We start from the raw sequence: 14,968 nt of genomic DNA, 5'->3' as shown, positions 1-14,968 counted from the left end.
CTAAAATGAATAACATGAAGCAATATAGAGATTATCTCACGATCCAGCTCTATCTATACATCTTTCCGTGAAAACTGAGGGAGTTTGTGGCTGATACTTTTATAGCCATGCTTAGATATTCTAAAGCTTCCTAAATGTCAGAAACGTTTTTTCTGACATTTCAAATGCTTTACATGTACTTGTTTTTAAGGTTGTGATATATTTTGTTTAGCCTTTATCCTATTCGGCTTAGTATTGTATCCTGATAATTTGAATGGTACTGTGCTATTGTTTTCTACCTAAGTTTTGATAGGACTGTCAATATGTCAATTATTATTGTGGGGTTGAAATTAATTACAGGTGCATTTGCCTCTTACTCTTTTGTCTCTTCTGAGGGCGGAGTAATTATAGAATCAATATGTATGGCTTTCATACTGGGTTTTTGCAAGGATCATCATAATTTAGTGTCCCGTTGTTGCATTAGTTCCATGGTCGACTTCTGAATGTGTGTCTGAAACGTGCAGATTATCATCCCATGATGATCTAAGCTAGATCTAAGCTAGATCTGAACTTACTACCATGATAGGTCACAGAAATAGAAACGGTCAAGACTTGGAGGTTATTTATATCATGTTGGTAACCGGATTGCTAATGTTGCAAATCATTTCATTGCTACATTCCCGATTGGGTTGCTGGATCCGTGCCCGTGATTAATAATGATTGATAGGAAAGGATATATAGCGGGCATGAAGTATTTGAATTGAGAATGCAGAGCCAATCAAAATGGCATCTGGGATTTTTTTGTTCTATTGACGTACAGACTCATAGATTTGGTGTTTGCCGTCACAGCTCTGGCAAATGTCATGGTGGTGGTGACATTACGAAACTGTGCACAAATTGAAATAAAAATTACTATCACTTAGCATTTTCCGGAATGTTATTGCTCTCTTTTGTTGTATTCCAGAAAACGTCAAGTAGTTTTAACAGAGAATATTATGAGCATGGTTGACAACTAAATGAGTAAAATTTGTTGACCTAATATCCTTTTTTCTGTATTTAAACAAAATGCTCTATCTGTTCTTCACTTGATAGAAAGAATTACCCTTAGCATTTCAAATAAATAAATAGTTAATCTCTTTTCCCCTGGAAATGTTGTTCTTAGTTAAAATTACCAAAGCCCTATTTTTGAGAATTAAGAATTTGGTTTTCTGCCAGTTGTACTTGTCCCTGCCATTAAAGGTCCTCATAAAGATGTACCATATTATTTCCATTTCATGAAGCTATATGTTGGACCAAAAACTGCTAGCCCTTACACTCTAGATCTGTTGTGATTAATGGCAGACAGGCTGAGACTGTTGATGTCCTTTGTACTCTCTAATTACAACCAAGCTCAGGTTGTTGTTTCTCTTTACATTTGATGGAAAGGGTATCACAACATCACGGAGCAACATCGGTCATTCTTCTTACCAATTGTCATCTCACAACGTTGTCATCTTCCACCATTGTCACAATATTTTGGATAGATTGGACTTTCTCTTTCACATCAGCAGGGAAGTGCTTACATATCATGGCTTCTTAGCAATGATTTAAATAGTTTGAATGTCTAAATATATACTTATGATTTCGCCTGTGTTAAGTGTTTCGGGATACATTGTACCTGCCGTGTTGCCAAAAATTCTTCCTCTGTTAGAATGCTTACATTAAAGAGAAATTCCAGTAGTTGCAGTAAACACTGATTTCATGAGAAAGTCTGTAAAACAAGGCTTAATTGTCAGTATATCATCGAGGATCTAGATCTGGTACAGTTACATTAACTGAACTTTGTGAAATCTTGAAATCTATGCTGAAAAATGTTCACACCGAAGATCCCCAACACAGATAAGCGCATGTGGGACAATGTATAATTATTGCTTAGAGCGTCAGGCCCGACGCCCTACCCGAATCCTGTGCTTATTTGCTGATTTCTCAGCAATTACACAATTTCTTCCAGAATCCTTTGGCACATGCGTTTTATTTATACAAACAGACAATTTGGTGGTCATTTCATTGGATTCTGCACGAACTCCTTTTGATGTCGTTACCAAAACTAGCATTTACCTTTAAAGTATACAGTTTATTTAAAACAAACAGATACATGAATGTACAAATTTGCTGGTTTGAAAAAGTTATTGTGGTAGAGCTTCAAAATAATGTGATACTTTGAAAATAAACATACAGTATATATATTTAGCTACATACATCAATATGTCATTCATGTGGAATAAGGAAATTATTGAAACAAAAAAGGGAAATAAGTTTGTTATTTCTTTTTCACAATACATAGGTGTATATGTAGATTTCTTACAGTTACGCCAGGGTGCTACATTAACTTTTAAGAAGCACTTGCCAGGTCGGGCAAGTGAAATTTTAAATAGTTGGAATATACTTGCCCCAAAAATTTATTTCACTGCCAAAAAAAATCCTTCAATAAAAGTTTTACCTCTTCAAAGGAAAATTTTTGCAGTTATTTAAACCAAACTGTTGACCTTTTTCTCTCTTTTGACATGAACTGATTTACCTTTTTATTGCATTTCTTTTTCCACAGTGATTTTATGTTGCTTGCCATGTTCAAATTTAGGGTCAATATCATATCATATTGACCCTAATTTTGGTCATTCTACTGTGAGGATTTTTCTTGCCTGAGTTTTTAGTTTTGGTCTTTACTTAAAAACACTTGCCTGACTCTAACTTTTACTTGCCTCGGGCAATCAGACAAGTGCTTATTTAGCACCCTGAGTTACATACATCACTCACCGAGAGTAACCTAAAAATGTTACCTGTACCTTAAAAATGTTTAATTATGAATGTTTTATGCTTGTTACACAGAGGAAAGAGCTTTCACAAAAGTGGAATTTTAGGGGGAAACAAGAAAAAGACAATTTTGTTGTGGTTTACCAAATTAATAATCAAATGCTGTTATTGAAATTGTATTACCTATGAGAACAAAAACATAATAGATTGAGATGCTATTAGATGATTAGTTTTGTAAATCATCGAATGATTTCCTACAATATGTACTGCCCACTAATGGAATCTGGGATGCTAAACCTCAAGGTGGGGTATGAATGGGTAAAATCAATTAGTATGAGAGTGTTAATATTGCAAATATTTCATTTGATAGAGAACCCAAGCGGCCTTCCCTTTTGTTCTAAGAACAATATATTTTACAGACTTGTCCACTTTGGTAACATTTAATTACACGATGGGATCGCTGAGATGGCAGGAAGGGAGGATGTGCTATAAATGAAAGATATCTTGAGAGTGCTGTGGTGGAAATTGGTGAGGTGTAATTAATGGCAGTGAAGCCAGTGATTGCATCATGGCACGTAGAATCTCAGCATCTCAGTGGTTGTAATTCACCTCCGTAAACTTGGCGGCGCGGCGGTGGGTATTTCAGGGTGGGGGCGTGCGCTTCCGTCAATCTGATTAAAACGGGTAGGAGAGTAAATGGATAGGCTGTGAATCAAGATAAGATACTGCTCAAATTAATTATGAGATAGACAATGCTGATAGATGGTTGTAGTGATGGGTTCCAGCAGTGTTTCTTGTGTGTGAAATTTCAGATGCAATCAATGTAGTATTGATTTATTATTATCAATTTCTCTCTTAAATCTTCTGCTGTATGCTGCTCACCAGCACCCATGCTTCAAAGTCATTTATAGAAGAGGAAAAATTTATCATTTGCCTTCTAATCTTCTTGGTTTACTTTTAAGCTTACATCTATGCATTTTACATATTCATTTTACAATTCTTGGCTTACATCCAAGTCGAAGTCAAAATAATGTGTTCCACTGTTATTAAACACTCCAAGGTTTGATCAGATTATTAATATGACCGCTCTTGGAAGCATAATGATAGCCAACGGCCCATGGGCAAATGTCATGACACTGTCCCCGGCAGAGGAAAATCATATTAAAACGGAGGCCCAAGTTATCATTGCCTGACATTAATGACATGACTCACTGGTGCTTACACTGAGTGATGATGTAGGGAGGATAATATCCTCGCCAATTCAAGGAAATGTAGAATTACAGGGAAAGGACATTTGATTGGTAGAATTTATACCTGTTAATTTGAATGACAGAGATCGGAAGTACTTGACAGATGACGTTGTTTATCTAGTAAAAAGAAACCCAATGACGTAGCAAATTAGGAGATTATTTTATCATTGATTTTCACAGAATTCATGTTTTTTTTCATCTGATACAAATATACCAGTTTACAGGGGGGGGGGGGGAATAATGATATTTTATTTACATTTTACTCTCTTTTTTATAAACATTTTCATACTGACCCATCTTTGAAAAAGCTTATTTACTCAATATTTATTTATTCATTTATTTTTAAAATTCTTTATTTATCATTTATTTATTCTTATTTATTTTTCATTTCAGGGGGGGGGGGGAGGGTGAAGGGTATAGCACTTTTGATCCTCCATTGTTTTTTTTCCCCCTTTGAATCCTGACAGTCATATTTCTAATATTTATTTCTATTGCTATATTTCATTATTCATTAGTGGTGAATAGGGGGGCACACCCCCAAAGTTAAACAATGAAGAAAAAAGGAGAAAAAGCAAACTAAGGAAAAGGAAATCTGGCAAGTGTGAAATTCTTTTTGAATATTATGTCAAAATCTAATCTTGTATTAGATTTTCATTTAAATAAGTTCAAAACTTTAGCTGGCTTAATTACAGCTTTTCTGGAATTTTGCCCCATGTGCCCTGTTGTGCCCCCTAAAAATATGTAAGTCATTACTCCATTGGTATTCTTATCATATCGCCATATTTTCACTACTAGTCACTTGAAAACAATAATTTTAAAGTTTAGAATGCTGAAGTTGAACTTTATAACTCTGAGGAAGTTGAACACAGAAATTGCATGTTAGAAACTGAGAAGTTCGATCTAGATGATGGTAGTGTGTTTTCAATATATTCACCATGCAATATTGGACAAGAATTATCTAAACATTTGAAACAAAATATGCCCAAACACATCCAATATGTAGCTTTAATATCATGATCAGTCTAAGTGTCTACTATATCAATCATTGAATGTTGAGAGAGGGAAAATGATGGGCTGGTTTGTTCAGGATGGGACGATATGAGCTAACCCCTATCTTACCCCTATCTTGTCTTGATTAAAATCCACTCTGTGGTGAGTGGGAATGGAAATGGATGCTTGGAAATTGATACGAATGAGGGCTTGTTTATCACAGGCACTGCCAGGAAGGCAGAAGGATGGTGGGAATGGATCGGAGCCAGTGATTCTGTCTTTTTGGATTATGTTCTTGAAGCCAAGGAGCTGTAGTCAGCATGTCCACCACTCACAAGTAGGCCTACATACCAGAAGTTAGACACTGTTCTCACTACCTTCCTAAAACTAGTTTACTGGAAAGCGATCTTCCAAACCGGTTCAGAAAACCACCTCGCGATGTACTTTTCAATATCGCTTTGCCTCGTTAAACTGGTTTTAGCGTGAGGACACAACTGTTCTTCGGGAAATGATAAGCGAACTTTTCGCACATTTTGAGCACGCTACGATAAAAGACAGGAGCAGAATGTCTACACTGCGGTTTTAAATTTCGCATGAAACATGTTACCCAACTGAGAGCATTTCCATAGCAACAAGATCGCTTTACGTGAAGTGATTTTGAAAACCACTTTCGTGTCATTAAGTGGGAATACTAGCAAAGCAATCTTCCAAACTGGTATCCTGAATCAGTTTCCAGTAAACTAGTTTTAGAAAGCGTAATGAGAACGGCCTCTTAGAAATACCGATCTGCCAATAGTTTACATTTTATGCACATATCTCTGTCTATATCTTCCCTTAAGATATGTGCCATTGTACCATCTGTATATCAGAGCCTTGTTAGTCACAATATAGTTTTGGTAAAGATTAATTGAATAATTACTTATTTATTAGCTGATATTTTGAAATACCTATGCAGTGTAACCTGTAGTGACCTTTGTATCATTTTCATTAATTGATTCTGGGTGGAAATGTGAATTTCACACAATAAAGTCAGGTTCAATATATTCTCTTAAAATCATGCATGGGATAATATTAATACAGTTCTTGTACATCCCTATATATGGGATGAGATGGGAATGAAATATCAGGAAGAATTGATATTTTCTGATTAAAGATTTTCTTTGATAATTATTTCATAATGATTAGCTTATCTTCAACAATTCATGAACAAAATAACTAAACAATGGTTGTCCTTGAAATTTTCTTCCTATAATGACTGAAACTCTATGACCAACAAGAAGGAAAAAAAATATATATTTAATATGCAGAACAAAACAAATCTTTATTTCAGTTGTAAACTTTACTCATTACCATTTCAGACAGTTCATTAAAAAAATAAAAACAAAAAGTAGTAAATAAGTTTATCAAAATCTGGCATTGGAATATCCAAACTAAGGCCAGGCGGTAGGATAGTAATTCAATCTTGCATAAAATAGCCATATATTATTCAGTTTATGGAACCAGATCACTCTCTCTGTTGTCCTTTTTCTTTGTATTAAAGCTTAAAAATAGACAAGTAGAATAACATTCTGTAAACCTGACACTGTAGTTAAGGTAGGAAATGTAATTTGTTTTCAGTTGTATTTTGGATTCATTGTCAGAAAGTGTGTGTATATAGGGAACATGTAGTGTTAAAGATTAAATCTAAATTTTGAAGAAAAAATATCATTTAATGTCTAAATTAAAAAAGGTCTGATTTGCATATTTTTTTTTGCATGAAACCAATTCCCACACAAAAAATGGGATTAAAATCTTGCAGATATACTTTTATGAAGCTTTTTTTATGAATATTTGAAGGACCCTTTTTAAGCCTTAGTATCACAAGATGAGATCAGTCAAATTTAGATCATTTATAATAAGAATCAAGTATGGGCAATGTACATGTAGTTTCATAAGATTTATTTTTCTTTAAATTAGAATAAGGATCTTCACAACTGAAGGAAGGCTTTAAAAGTGCATTAGGATTTACTCCCATGTTTATTATGTTTAGTAATGATATGAACCAATGAATAAACCAAGTATTGTTAGGGAAACACATTAATCATACTATAATTGAAAAAAAAGGCTGGGTTTTTCCCTCTAGCCATTTCTCAGATCATTATCTCTTATCGTGCAATACATTATTCATCGTCGGGAGTTTGTTGTCCTCAGTTGGCATTTCAAAACTGAGTGATTTTGCAAGTAACACCTTTAAAAAGCAAGGGTGTTTATTGCACTTTTCAGTTATTTTTGCAATTTATATATGATTACGTGATGTGAAAAATATGATATTTGGTATCAATTACTGGGAAGTGAAAAGATTTAGAAACATTTTGAGATAGCCACTGTGGTTTGTGTTAAGTCCAGAATCAGTGCTTGAGTTGAATAAGAAATAAAATTCTCTACTCACAATTGAAATAACTTGATCTGGTACCATATAGAACTAACATGGATAATATGAATCGTTTTGAATTGAATACATAGTCCAACATGAGATACAATTGGATGTGAACTTATATTCTGAACAAGTACGAAAGATAGGCCAAGCATTGCACAAACTAGAAGTCTTTTCCCGGGACTGATCACTCTCCAACCTAAAAGCGGTCAAACTGTAACCTTATGTTGAAACACTAAGAAAAAGAGTTAAGAATATTCATTTTGTTCTCAGAATGGATGCATTTTGAAGGTAGATGCTGATGAAGTATTGAGATGCAAGTGATGCAGTCTCTATGGTACCAGTGAATAACTTAGAAATGCTAATACAGTGCATGCCCATGTGTTAGCATGGTGCTTTTAACATGTTTAAAGGCCCTAGTATTGTCATCAGAGGATACTGTCTGAGAAGTGAGAGTGGTTTTTGTCTCACCTGCGAAGCAAAGTGAGACTATAGGCGCCGCTTTTCCGACGGCGGCGGCGGTGGCGGCGGCGGCGTCAACATCAAATCTTAACCTGAGGTTAAGTTTTTGAAATGATGTCATAACTTAGAAAGTATATGGACCTAGTTCATAAAACTTGGCCATAAGGTTAATCAAGTATTACTGAACATCCTATTAGAGTTTCATGTCACATGACCAAGGTCAAAGGTCATTTAGGGTCAATGAACTTAGACCATGTTGGAGGAATCAACATCGAAATCTTAACCTGAGGTTAAGTTTTTGAAATGTCATCATAACTTAGAAAATATATAGACCTAGTTCATGAAACTTGGACATAAGGTTAATCAAGTATCACTGAACATCCTGCATGAGTTTCACGTCACATGACCAAGGTCAAAGGTCATTTAGGGTCAATGAACTTTGGCCGAATTGGGGATATCTGTTGAATTCCCATCATAACTTTGAAAGTTTATGGATCTGATTAATGAAACTTGGACATAATAGTAATCAAGCATCACTGAACATTTTGTGCAAGTTTCAGGTCTCATGATTAAGGTCAAAGGTCATTTAGGGTCAATGAACTTTGGCCGAATCGGGGGTATCTGTTGAATTACCATCATAACTTTGAAAGTTTATTGGTCTAGTTCATTGAACTTGGACATTAGAGTAATCAAGTATCACTGAACATCCTGTGCTCATTTCAGGTCACATGAACAAGGTCAAAGGTCAATGAACTTTGGCCGAATTGGGTGTATCTGTTGAATTACCATCATAACTTTGAATGTTTATGGATCTGATTCATGAAACTTGTACATAAGAGTAATCAAGTATCACTGAACATCCTGTGCGAGTTTCAGGTCACATGATCAAGGTCAAAGGTCATGTAAGGTCAATGAACTTTGGCCATGTTGGGGTTTTTTGTTGAATAACCATCATATCTCTGTAATTTTATTGGTCTAGTTCATAAAAAGTGGTCTAGTTCATTAAACTTGGACATAAGAGTAACCATGTATCACTGAACATCTTGTGCGAGTTAGAGTAGTATTCATAGTCAGCACTGCTGCTATATTGAACCGCGTGATGCAGGTGAGACGGCCAGAGGCATTCCACTTGTTGTTGTTGTTGATTTGAATGCATTCATTGGCTGTCTATTAAACTTACCTAGATGTTGACAGGTACTAGCCGTGTACACTTTAGACAGTATGATTTTGGCCACCTTAAACCGTCTAAAGTAAATTTGATAGGAGGCAGAGAGCACTTTCCAACAACAGTTTGTGACAGGGTCTTTAATAGTGTTACGATCCATTTTACACTCTTTTGAAACTTGCTTGCAGGGCTACACATAATATCGTACTGACTGAATTGGCCTGTGTAGGATATCACAGCCAGTTGATCTCCAATATTCATTATAAATTAAAAAGTTTGTCCTGATTTCTTGTCAACAGTCAAACAATTTGAAATTCTAATATCTGCTGTAGTGACCACCTGTACAGAAGGATCACTTGTCTATAAAGACTGCAAGCTAGGATTTCCTTCAATAGTTTCTCCATTGAAGCAATAAAGGAACCTTAAAGAAAACTTTTCTAGCCACCCTTAGGTGGTCGTATACAGGTTCAATTGTATCGACTGCAATGTACCGCAAGGTCTGCACTGGAATGTGAAATGTTGTATTTAAACCATTGATTGGAGTCAAGCTTTGATTTCTTTTTTTAGGTAAAAAATGTACTTATCATTGAATTAAAAATGTAATAAATGTACAAAAAAAAATTATATTCATCTACCAGCTTCATCACTCAGTGAAAAATGATTACTATAATATGAAATTCTGTATGTGTAATATCTGATTTTTAAGCATGCAAAAGGTGTAGACTGACTTTAAAGATAATTGCTTGTTCTGCGTTGTGTTTGTTACAGGAATATAACTGGTACGCTCACATGCGATACTGTATTCTTTGTGTCAATATCCTTCCTTTTGAGATGCAAATAGGCAATTACACCATACACCCTATATCAGCCGGTCTCTGGAATTCAATGCATATATATTGAGCATCTATGAAAAATGACTAGGTATTACAGATAATAAAGCTCCTGGCTTTTAAGATGTAATGGATGCTTGAGTGATACATTCTGCTTGTATGATGGGATATCGGATTATGTTATTGGCATAAAAGCAATAAGATTATTATGTAGCCTACACAATACAGCACAGCCATAAGTGTATCATATTCCTTTCTTGGAACAATTAAACTCTATTTTTGTTTTCATCCCAGTAAATATATGTCAAAGTGATAACTTCCACCCAATGATTTATTGTTTTGGTCTGATGCTCATGGGAAATGCTGATGTAATCAATTCTCTTACTTGAGCTTGCGGAAGCGCACCATTGATGTTTGAATCCATCTGGTCTTTACTGCAAACATCCCTGACCTTAGATGAATTTCCCAAAAGTTCTCAAAATATTGTAGTGTTAGGCCTTCTAACTTGCAGGTATTGATTTTTGAGACCTTTTTGCTTTGGAATTCTCCATATGTATATATAAAATTAGGATCGGAATATTATTTTCCTTGTGTACCTTTAAGATCAGCTGGTGACGAGTTAGAGAGCTCCAATTAGCTGTTCTCACATGACAGGCTGGACAGAATTTATTGGTGTAGCCACTGTGACATTAATCAGTCTGATGGTTATAGATCATCACACACTGGCCTTGCTCCTAAATTTATACCTATTATTCTATTCATTACACACCTATGTATGTTACATAGGGATGCACATGGAGACATAGTGGTAGTGTTTCTTTGAATTTATTGTAAACGAAACACAGGAATTGGTTCAATTGGCATACAAGAGTATCATGTCAAATTCTGAATGTGATTCTTATTTTATTTACTCTTGTTGATTAGTTTTTGAACATACATTATATCTAAAGACTGATGTAAGCGATAAACTTGGCTTTTGATAATACAGATACATTTAGATATTGAATTGGTTGAAAATAGACATGTAGAATGAAGAATATGTCTAGAAAAAGAGAAAAGGAGGTGATGTTCGAATAAAAGCACTGTATCTAAGGAGTTAAATGCCATATAACAATGAAGTTTTTTTTCATTGTGTTTGCATACAGGACTTGAATCTATCAAGAAACTTGAACAAGCAGGTAAGTGTACACTGTTTTGAAAATTGAACTTGCTTACAAGTCTGGTTTAAGAAGTCTGATATGAGATTCAAGTAACATTTCTTACTTTCATTTTATACAGAAAGTATATTGATCTCTTGGAAAATGGAAGGAATTAAAGTTATAGTGGTAGTATACATGGGGGATATAATAAACTCTTAGAACACTTAAATCCAATTATTATAGCTTCATGAAACCACAATGTCTAGATTGCTGATGCACTTTTTAATAATTATTATTGCTCACATTGAATTCCAATACATTATTGCTGCTATTATCATTTTACCACCACCAGAAAATGCATTTCCCTTCTCCAAATCTCCAGAGTGTTTTCTTGAGCTCAAAGAACTTTTCATAAGTGATTAAAATTCACCCTTTCAAATACATGAATATGGGAATACGTTTATTTCCTTTGGTATTTTTCTGCTCATCGATATTAACAGACATAAGTATATGAACATCAGCGGATGCTTTTCATTATGGATGCCTGGTTACTCTTCATGTATGCATAGAAAGGTTTGGATAGAGAGTGTTTTCACATGAGAGCCTCCATGATTGCCATTATGAATCATTATTGAGCAAACCAAATGCATGATGAAAAAATTGGCAGTATTTGTATTATTTAATAGCATTACCGAGCAGGGCATGAGGGTATGTGTTATTTCAATAAAACATGCAATGAGCCAATGAAAGGAGACCTACCACGACAATTGTTGCCCACAGACACACACAAAAAAGTTGTTTAAATTTCAAAATGTTCTGCTTCCAGCATTATAATTTCGAGTTAAAATCATTGAGCAGTCACATAGGAATTTCTATTTGTAATTTGAAATATGAATTATTGATTTTTAAACATCTTTGAAACCATTGTTTACATGTTCACAATTCCAAGTTTTACTAGGAAATTATACTTGCATTCATATAGTTTTAAGTAATATCATTGGCTATGTCAGTAAATTGCATTTGATTGGCCATTGTAATTTTACTGAAGATTGCATGTTTTATACTAAAGGCAATCTAACAAACATCGGAGCATAGCATTTTAGGTTTTTTTCCCTCTGTGTCTTTTCTAGTCTTATCTCCCATTATCAGCATACAAAAATAATGAGAAATATGGGAATGACACTGAGAAACACTGATGTGGATTCTTGCAAAAAAGTAATAATTTAGCCAATCGTTTTGATTTTGATTTTTTTTTTACTTTGCAAAGTAAAGTGATTTTAATCTCGTGTGAAAAGCCTGATGAAGAGATGGCTAGTTGTTTGTTAGGATGTCTGAGTGAGCAGAGAGGTAGAAGATGTGAAGTGTTGATAAGATTACTCAAGTACACTTCAAGGGGAAAGTGACCAAAATGGAGGTCAGGGACGACTGTAGTATCTCTAAACATATCTTTAAAAAATGTCCATTTATGCCCTGAATGTGGTAGGTTCAGTAACCCAATATGTTGATAAAATGCACCAAGCTATACATTCTAATATTGTAATTTACATTTATTGTAAGAAAACAAGAACAATGTATATTAGTATTACTTAGATTCCTGGCCTGTATATTCAATATTTGAACAAGTTTGTGATTGTGAGAGATTTGTGATCAGCCAGTGCTGGTAACACATTCAGTTATGATTAAATGAGATCAGTGATATGAATGTCAGAAACCTTTGATACATTGTTCAATGTTCAGAGATTTTAAGTACTTTTCAGAGTTAAGTATTTCATCTAGATTGTTTTATGTCAGCAGAGCAATGAACTTATAACATGTGCCTTTAATAAGTGGTTTATTCAAAGTTTTCATTGTAAATTACATTTTGTTATGGAGCAGTAGAATAATAATGATTTGAGTGAACCATTTTTAGAAAAGGCATGTTAAAATCACTGTTTTTATTTTGCAATCTTTGATGATACATATACATCTAGAAATAAATTTGAATGTCACCTCACTGCATATATCAGATTGCCATGAGTATTAGGTAAGGGGGTAGTTTCTTTTCACCCAAACTATGTGGTTTCTTCTGAAAATGAAATTACTTTCCTCTGCTCAGTTGGTGTGTAGCAATGTTTGCTTGGTATCCCATCTGCTTTTGCCCCTATTTGAATATATTATGAATGAGAAAATTAGCCGCTGAGTCATGCGTCATGCCTGTAAATGCTTGCACAGAAGCTTTGGTGATGGGAACTGGAATAAAGTGAAAAATTTGCAGTCAATCATCATGTGTGTTTACTCTGTTTCTCCCTCCCAATTAAGAATCAGTTATGTCTACACTTAAACCAGTGCCATTCTCACAAGTGAAATGTTTCTCACATTCTAGTCCATTTTATCCAAGAACTGTTTGATAATCAAATATAAATTAGAAATATAAATATCAGAGATTGGCAAGTGGGTGATGGTATCTTATTTTTGTTGTCAGTTGTCAAGTCCAGATGAAGTTGATTAAATCACATATTCAAGCTTTGTTTATACAGATGATCATAATTTGATATTTGCAGAATTAGGTGATCAGTACATCACTCAAAGACTGATTCCTTCCTCTGCAGTTGTTAGGCATAATTCATACAAAAACAAAAATCTGCCTACATTAATCTGCAGGCTTCTATTCTAGGGAAGTGAGTTTCATCATGAATGTGAATTGTGAAATTATCTCTGAAATTCGATTTGATTTAATTTATTTTGATGGATAATTACAGTATTTATATTCATCATGGAATCTTGTTATTGTCTGAACTTTGTTTGACCCTCTCCATTATGGCCAACTATATGTGCACTTTTGCTGATTTCTGCATCGCAATTATCCAGGCAATCAAGATCAAAATTATTTTTACAAACCAAGATGGACATATATCAAGTTGATGTGAACCTGATCGTTAGCCAGTGATGGTGGTCAACCTTGTTTCTGTGATGTGAAGGAGACATTTGCGGGAAGCGCTGTGTGTCTAAAAGAGAAATGACTTTTACGGTTGCCTAATGGAAGCTTTCAAGCAAGTATGAATTGTAAATGCATTCACAAAATCACTTTTGTACTCTCAGACTTTGCTACAGAGTAATAAATGACGTGATTCATTACCCTTTTCAGTAGGGCAACCTTCAAACTGACACTTCCAGAGAAACATATTTTAAAAAGAAAAACATGTTTGTACATACATTTACAAATCTATACAATGAATTGAGATTCTGTCTCCAGAAAGATGTCCAACTTTGTGTCTTATCATGTTTAATTTTGTTTTACATTGCATGGGTGTTTTTACCCTTTAATTATATCAGACAAGTTGTATTTTGCTTTAGCAATTCTCATAGGTGCTTATACTGACGTAATACTTCAACATCTTCATTAGATTTCATCGAAATTTAAAAATAAAAAATACTGATATTTGTCTACCAATCGTTATCAGAAAATCATCTGAGAATAATAATGTGGATTAACTTGAGTCTTTTTTATCTTTTATTTCATTGTTTGGGGGTAACATAAAGAAATGAATATGAACTTAAAATGAATCATTTAATAGATGAGAATAGCAATTTTTTCTTACTTATAAAATCATTTTGATGAAAAGACACATTTACTGGTAACCCTTAGAACCCTGAAATAATCGGGATGGTCGTGACCCTCACCTGAATTATTTGCAGATATCAAGCTTATCGGCAAAAAGAATGAATACATGACGTTTGAAATAAATTGAAATCTCCTATTGTCATGATTCAAGCCCAGCCAGGTCAGCGGCACCTAACATTGGGACCCGGCCTGGTCCAGCTGATGTTGTTGAGTATCCCGTACTAACGGTTTCAAATTTTGTGCAAAGCATGTCGCCCCACTGAGAGTGTTCCCATAGCAACAAGAACGCTTTTCATGAAGCTGTTTGAAAACCACTTTCGGGTGATTGAATGGGAACGCTAGCAAAGCG

General features: G+C 34.5%; 1 protein-coding gene across 6 annotated transcripts in view; it reads left to right on the top strand.

Moving 5' to 3' along the window:
• The window catches only part of LOC121418785 (neurexin-3a-like), a 136,949-nt gene that overhangs the window by 23,973 nt on the left and 98,008 nt on the right, over positions 1-14,968 (top strand). For all 6 annotated transcript variants that reach the window (XM_041612899.1, XM_041612898.1, XM_041612897.1 and 3 more), the window contains one exon: positions 11,025-11,057. The gene's annotated coding sequence lies outside the window, so the exon portion shown is untranslated. The remainder of the gene's footprint in view (positions 1-11,024; positions 11,058-14,968) is intronic.

Source organism: Lytechinus variegatus, chromosome 7, assembly GCF_018143015.1.
Source record: "Lytechinus variegatus isolate NC3 chromosome 7, Lvar_3.0, whole genome shotgun sequence".
Taxonomy (NCBI): Eukaryota; Metazoa; Echinodermata; class Echinoidea; order Temnopleuroida; family Toxopneustidae; genus Lytechinus; species Lytechinus variegatus.
Note: the sequence above shows the minus strand (reverse complement) of the source record. Positions and strands in the feature narration are given on the sequence as shown.